Here is an 8,252-nt window from a genome sequence, read left to right as displayed (position 1 = left end):
GGAAGTGGTGGGCGTGGGGCATTGCTTTTTTTATTTGCAAGTTCGGGAAGTTCGGGAGGGAGCTGTTGGGCCCTTATAGGGCTGGATGTGATCCAAATAACTATTCTAATCCTGGGATTAGAATATATATATATATATATGGAAAGATATTTTAGCAACTAATCAGGTTTGGCATGCCATCTCAGCTAAGCAGATTGAGTGCAGAACATGGCAAGGAAGCTTCTTAAGTAGAGCATATTGACTGTAAACTACTTCGGCAAACAATGACATTAACAGCGTCTATCTGCTAGCATTCAGCGCTACACCGACATGCATGGGGCCTCAATCTAGAATGTGCATACCATGGGATAAGCTGACCGCCGTGCGTCTCCATACGAACATTTCCAGCGTTGGCAGCGCTGACCGTCGTGCGTCTCCACAAGAATGTCGCCAGCGGTGGCGGCGCGGCTAGAGGACGACAGTCTACGAGAGAGTATTGTGGGAGTGAGAGGATCTCCATGCGTCCCCTCAACGAACCGCGGCGCCGACATATCGGCGCGACGGGGAGGGCGGCTTTGGCGGACCTAATGGAGTGGAGGGGGCCGGCGGGACGGGTGTTTGGGGAATATTCACTAGTACGCGCCGGTGCTACATACAAATGGTTTTTAACCCCTTTTCGCAAGTGAGTGACGGTGATAGGGGGTCCTTCTCACATGACCCAGAAACTGTCGGGGATATGCCCTCCTGGCACACACGCTCGGCAAAATGAGTTCGTGTGTGATCAGCGAGCGCCCAAATACGGAAATACGTACAACAGAGCTAAAAAATACAATTATACAGGCGAAATTGTTTCTGGTCGCAAGTACATCCCACACAGCCAGTCCACGCTAAACGTTTCCGTTCGTATGTACATCCCACACAGTCTCTCCAAGGAAAACGTTTCCGTTCACAGGTACATCACACACAATTTCCCTGTTAAATCTTTGTGATAGCGTTGCCATTGCACATGATATTAACAATTTTATTGTTTGCGTTATTGAATGCATCACACACGGTGCGTAGAGGAAACTGTGTGGCAAAGGCTGTCCATCACACAAAGTTTTTATCTGGTAAATGTTTGTGCAAGGTGGCCTAACGCAAACAATTTTCAAGAGGATGTCGTGTGTGCAGTGGAGATTGATCGCACACGTAGTGGATCCTAGAAACGTTTCTGATCTCCACGTCTATTGCAGACATTTCACTTTCACAAACCGTGTGCAGTGTAATCCCTAATTTAAAAATCACATTTTTGAATTTGAAAGTAGGCAATCACTTCTTTCATATCCAACCATGTTTATTACAAATATAGGTTCAACCACCAATGCACAGGTACAGATACTGAAGAACTATAGAAGCACCAAGTAAAGAATGATGAACCATAGTTGTACTAAAGACTGTAAAGAGAGAGGCGAAAGATATTCTGGTTGCTGGAGAAGGTGAAGTGGAATGCCCATATTGTGCCCTCCTCCATGCGTAATGCGCGCACGACTCTAGGCCAACCCCTTGTGATGGATGCCCGTCCATCCTTCACTATCTTCATTATGACTTCTCGATGCTCATTGTAGTCTGGACGAAATACTTTAACCTTCATTGTGTGTCCACCAATCATGTACTTTGCGAGGTAATCTTGAGTGAACTGCTTCGGGAACCACTTCGAACGAAAAAGATTCAGACATTGTTGTCTAAAAACTCATCATGTCAGTAAAAAGAGAAGGCTGCAGAGTTTGTAGTTACCATCCTACAGCTTACTGTTGTGTTGGATAGAGCATAAACAAATAATTTGCTTTCCACCATTCGTATCTTTTTGCTAATAATCCTTATCAGTTTCCTCACTTGATGCTTGTTCATGAATATCTCATTGCCCCATACGCAAAAAGGGTCAATGCGTGGATCCTTGCAAAGGGCATATGTACATAGAATTAACAAGTCAATATTAGAAGCTAACAAGTGCCCAGGCCTGGATCTATATGCACTACATTATGGAATGACGTGGGGAGTACAAGCCGAGGGATGAAGCTAACCTTGGCGGAAAATGGTGGCCACTCCCATTGTTATCCTACATAAGTAGCGGAAATGCATGATAAGTACATCAAACTTAACATCAAACAAATATAGCAAAGGTAAACAACACCATCTCCAAATGATAGCTTGAATGTGTTGATTTCGGCATGCTGTTAAAGCAGATATAAAATGGAAGGCAATGTTACCGACAACAGGCTTAACAGCCATCAAATATTGCAATTCAAGCTGGTATTGTTGAAAATGAATAGAACGTAGGTAATGCTTAAACATCACACTGGATAAATGTGTAAAACTCAAATAAAGGGCATGTGTTAACTACACCAAGAATAACTGGAACCAAATATAGCCGTTCAAACTGGTATTGATGTAGTCGAGCGACACAGTTCTGACTTGCACATAATGAACAACACATTGTGAATGACTCAAATAAATAAGGCATAAATGACCAGTATAGCAACCAAATATAGCCATTGAAAACTAGAGTTTCACTGCAACCAACCTAACAAGCAAATACAGATAAACAGGGCATATGCTTGAAAACTAGACAAATGCTCACTGCAACCAACCTAACAAGCAGATACAGATAAACAAGGCATCTGCTTGCTAACTGGACAAATGCTAAAAAAAGCAACCTAACAACCAAATACAGATAAACAAGGCATCTGCTTGATAACTGGACAAATGCTCATTCCAACCAAACTAAGAACCAAATACATATAAACAAGGCATCTGCTCAATAACTGGAAAAATGCTCACTCCAACCAACCTAACAACCAAATACAGATAAACAAGGCATATACTCACTATAAACAACCAAATATAGCCATTCGTGAAACTGAAGTGGAAAATTCATACTTAAACATCACACAACCCTATGGAACAATACATTTTTGCATAACTAAAATATTTAAAAACGACACAGTTAAAGCACCGCACTACAAATGCTACTACAACAAAGGGTACAGGTTGGCAAGTTAGAAAATGTAAGATTTGCTGATAGAATGTTGCCTCACATTTCATGGATGAGATCCTTCGAGTTGGAAGATCACATACCCATGGTGTCGGTGTCAAAACCGGAAAGATCTCGGGTAGGGGGTCCCGAGCTGTGCGTCTAAGGATTGATGGTAACAGGAGACAAGGGACACGATGTTTTACCCAGGTCCGGGCCCTCTTGATGGAGGTAATACCCTACGTCCTGCCTGATTGACTTTGATGAGTATAGTGGTTACAAGAGTTGATCTACCACGAGATCATAATGGCTAAACCCTAATTGTCTAGCCTATATGATTATGATTTCCTCTACGGACTAAACCCTCCGGTTTATATAGACACCAGAGGGTCTAGGGTTGTACAGAGTCGGTTTACAGAGAAAGGAATATTCATATCCACACGCTAAGCTTGCCTTCCATGCCAAGGAGAGTCCCATCCGGACACGGGGGGGGGGGGGGAAGTCTTCTGTCTCGTATCTTTACGGCCCATTAGTCCGGCCCATGTCATATAGCCCGGACGCCCAAGGACCCCTTAATCCAGGACTCCCTCAGTAGCCCCTGAACCAGGCTTCAATAATGATGTGTCTGGCGCGCAAATTGTCTTCGGCATTGCAAGGCGGGTTCCTCCTCCGAATACTTCAAGGTAGTCCTTGAACAGAGAATGTGTCCGGCTCTGCAAAATAGACACCACATACAACCACAATAGGATGTAATGTTTAACAAGTCCCGTCTACTGACGGCTTTCGAGGCGAGACGTTACGTCCTTTGCCTGGTTATTATTTCGAATTGTCTTTCAACCTCTCGCTCCATGTTATGAGGCACGATATTTATTGGCACATCTTGTCAAAGCAGATATCGTTCCCACTTATCACGGGATTCTTATCAATATGGGCGTGGGTAATCCAACCGTGTCGTTTGCACGATCCCTTGGGAATAGGCGAGCTTTAAGGCATGTGAGGAGGCGTTCGATATTCATCGCCTTTATAAAGGGATACAAACCCACCTTTCTCCCCCACGCCTACCTCTTCCTCAGCCTTTCCAGCCCCGAGCTCCAGCGTCCAGGTCTCGATTTCTTTCATTGCTACCAAGCCTTCTAGTCATGTCCGAATCCAGCTCCCCAGGTAGGTGGACGGCCTCCTCGGTCACCGAGGAAGACACTGGTGCGCGTTGGTCCTAAACAAACGGTTTAAAACCCCTTTCCGCGACGACATTTGGAACCGTCGCCAAGTGAGTGTGTGCGATAGGGTGTCCTTCAGAAGGAAATATGCCCTAGAGGCAATAATAAAGTTATTATTTATTTCCTTATTTCATGATAAATGTTTATTATTCATGCTAGAATTGTATTAACCGGAAACATAATACATGTGTGAATACATAGACAAACAGAGTGTCACTAGTATGCCTCTACTTGACTAGCTCGTTAATCAAAGATGGTTATGTTTCCTAACCATAGACAAAGAGTTGTTATTTGATTAACGAGGTCACATCATTAGTTGAATGATCTGATTGACATGACCCATTCCATTAGCTTAGCACCCGATCGTTTAGTATGTTGCTATTGCTTTCTTCATGACTTATACATGTTCCTATGACTATGAGATTGTGCAACTCCCGTTTGCCGGAGGAACACTTTGGGTGCTACCAAACGTCACAACGTAACTGGGTGATTATAAAGGAGCATTACAGGTGTCTCCAAAGGTAGATGTTGGGTTGGTGTATTTCGAGATTAGGATTTGTCACTCCGATTGTCGGAGAGGTATCTCTGGGCCCTCTCGGTAATGCACATCACATAAGCCTTGCAAGCATTGCAACTAATGAGTTAGTTGCGAGATGATGTATTACGGAACGAGTAAAGAGACTTGCCGGTAACGAGATTGAACTAGGTATTGGATACCGACGATCGAATCTCGGGCAAGTAACATACCGATGACAAAGGGAACAACGTATGTTGTTATGCGGTCTGACCGATAAAGATCTTCGTAGAATATGTAGGAGCCAATATGGGCATCCAGGTCCCGCTATTGGTTATTGACCGGACACGTGTCTCGGTCATGTCTACATTGTTCTTGAACCGTAGGGTCCGCACGCTTAAGGTTTCGATGACAGTTATATTATGAGTTTATGAGTTTTGATGTACCGAAGGAGTTCGGAGTCCCAGATGAGATCGGGGACATGACAAGGAGTCTCGTAATGGTCGAGACGTAAAAATCGATATATTGGACGACCATATTCGGACATCGGAAAGGTTCCGAGTGATCCGAGTATTTTTCGGAGTACCGGAGAGTTACGGGAATTCGCCGGGGAGTATATGGGCCTTATTGGGCTTTAGGGGAAAGAGATAGGAGAGGTTGGGCGCCCCCCCCCAAGGCCTAGTCCGAATTGGACTAGGGGGAAGGGCTGCGCCCCCTCCTTCCTTCTCTCCTCTTTTCCCTTGCCTTGACTCCTACTCCTAATACATGGAAGGACTCCTAGTTGGACTAGGAAAGGGGGAATCCTACTCCCGGTGGGAGTAGGACTCCCCTAGGGCGCGCCATAGAGAGGGCCGGCCCTCCCCTCCTCCACTCCTTTATATACGGGGGCAGGGGGCACCCCATAGACACACAAGTTGATCCTCGTGATCATTCCTTAGCCGTGTGCGGTGCCCCCCTCCACCATATTCCACCTCGGTCATATTGTTGCAGTGCTTAGGCGAAGCCCTGCGACGGTAGAACATCAAGATCGTCACCATGCCGTCGTGCTGACGGAACTCCTCCCCGACGCTTTGCTGGATCGGAGCCCGGGGATCGTCATCGAGCTGTACGTGTGCTAAGAACCCGGAGGTGCCGGAGTAACGGTGCTTGGATCGGTCAGATCGGGAAGACATATGACTACTTCCTCTACGTTGCGTCAACGCTTCCGCAGTCGGTCTGCGTGGGTACGTAGACAACACTCTCCCATCTTGTTGCTATACATCACCATGATCTTGCGTGTGCGTAGGAAATTTTTGAAATTACTACGTTCCCCAACAGTGGCATCCAAGCCTAGGTTTTTATGGTTTGATGTTATTTGCACGAGTAGAACACAAGTGAGTTGTGGGCGATATAAGTCATACTGCCTACCAGCATGTCATACTTTGGTTCGGCGGTATTGTTGGATGAAGCGGCCCGGACCGACATTACGCGTATGCTTACGCGAGACCGGTTCTCCCGGCGTGCTTTGCACAAAGGTGGCTAGCGGATGACAGTTTCTCCAACTTTAGTTGAACCGAGTGTGGCTACGCCCGGTCCTTGCGAAGGTTAAAACGGAGTCTATTTGACAAACTATCGTTGTGGTTTTGATGCGTAGGTAAGATTGGTTCTTGCTTAAGCCTGTAGCAGCCACGTAAAACATGCAACAACAAAGTAGAGGACGTCTAACTTATTTTTGCAGGGCATGTTGTGATGTGATATGGTGAAAACGTGATGAGATATAAGTTGTTGTATGAGATTATCATGTTTTGTTATCAGCAACTGGCAAAAGCCTTATGGTTGTCTCTATATTGCATAAGATGCAAGCGCCAAATAATTGCTTTACTTTATCGCTATGCGATAGCAATAGTTGCAAGAGCAATAGTTGGCGAGACGACCGTGTGACGACACATTGATATAGATCAAGATGATGGAGATCATGGTGTCATGCCGGTGACGATAGAGATCATGACAGTACTTTGGAGATGGAGATCAAAGGCGCAAGATGATGATGGCCATATCATGTCACATTTTTTGATTGCATATGATGTTTATCTTTTATACATCTTATTTTGCTTAGTTTGACGGTAGCATTTTAAGATGATCTCTCACTAATTATCAAGAAGTGTTCTCCCTGAGTATGCACCGTTGCCAAAGTTCATCGTGCCCAGACACCACGTGATGATCGGGTGTGATAAGCTCTACGTCCATCTACAACGGGTGCAAGCTAGTTTTGCACACGCAGAATACTCAGGTTAAACTTGACGAGCCTAGCATATGTAGATATGGCCTCGGAACACGGAGACCGAAAGGTCGAGTGTGAATCATATAGTAGATATGATCAACATAACGATGTTCACCATTGAAAACTACTCCATCTCACGTGATGATCGGTTATGGTTTAGTTGATTTGGATCACGTGATCACTTAGAGGATTAGAGGGATGTCTATCTAAGTGGGAGTTTTTAAGTAATCTGATTAATTGAACTTAAATTTATCATGAACTTAGTCCTGGTAGTATTTTGCAAATTATGTTGTAGATCAATAGCTTGCGTTGTTGCTTTCATATGTTTATTTTGATATGCTCCTAGAGAAAAATTGTGTTGAAATATGTTAGTAGCAATGATGCGGATTGGATCCGTGATCTGAGGTTTATCCTCATTGATGCATAGAAGAATTATGTCCTTGATGCACCGCTAGGTGACAGACCTATTGCAGGAGCAGATATAGACGTTATGAACGTTTGGCTAGCTCAAAATGATGACTACTTGATAGTTTAGTGCACCATGCTTAACGGCTTAGAATCGGTACTTCAAAGACGTTTTGAACGTCATGGACCAGATGAGATGTTGCAGGAATTGAAATTAATATTTCAAGCAAATACCCGAGTTGAGAGATATGAAGTCTCCAACAAGTTCTATAGCTAAAAGATGGAGGAGAATCACTCAACTAGTGAGCATGTGCCCAGATTGTCTGAGTACTACAATCGCTTGAATCAAGTGGGAGTTAATCTTCCAGATAAGATAGTGATTGACAAAATTCTCTAGTCACCATCACCAAGTTAGTAGAACTTCGTGATGAACTATGATATGCAAGGGATAACGGAAACGATTCCCAAGCTCTTCGTAATGCGGAAATTGACGAAGGTAGAAATCGAGAAAAACATCAAGTGTTGATGGTAGACAAGACCACTAGTTTCAAGAAAAGGGCAGAGGGAAGAAGGGGAACTTCAAGAAGAACAGCAAGCAAGTTGCTGCTCAAGTGAAGAAGCCCAAGTCTGGTCCTAAGCCTGAGACTAAGTGTTTCTACTGCAAAGGGACTGGTCACTGGAAGCGGAACTACCCCAAGTGATTGGCAGATAAGAAGGATGGCAAAGTGAACATAAGTATATTTGATATATATGTTATTGATGTGTACTTTACTAGTGTTTATAGCAACCCCTCAGTATTTGATACTAGTTCAGTTGCTAAGATTAGTAACTCGAAACGGGAGTTGCAGAATAAATAGAGACTAGTTA

The sequence above is a fragment of the Triticum urartu genome, chromosome 6A, assembly GCF_056163025.1.
Source record: "Triticum urartu cultivar PI428250 chromosome 6A, HENAU_Tu73, whole genome shotgun sequence".
NCBI lineage: Eukaryota > Viridiplantae > Streptophyta > Magnoliopsida > Poales > Poaceae > Triticum > Triticum urartu.
This window is presented reverse-complemented; position numbering follows the sequence as displayed.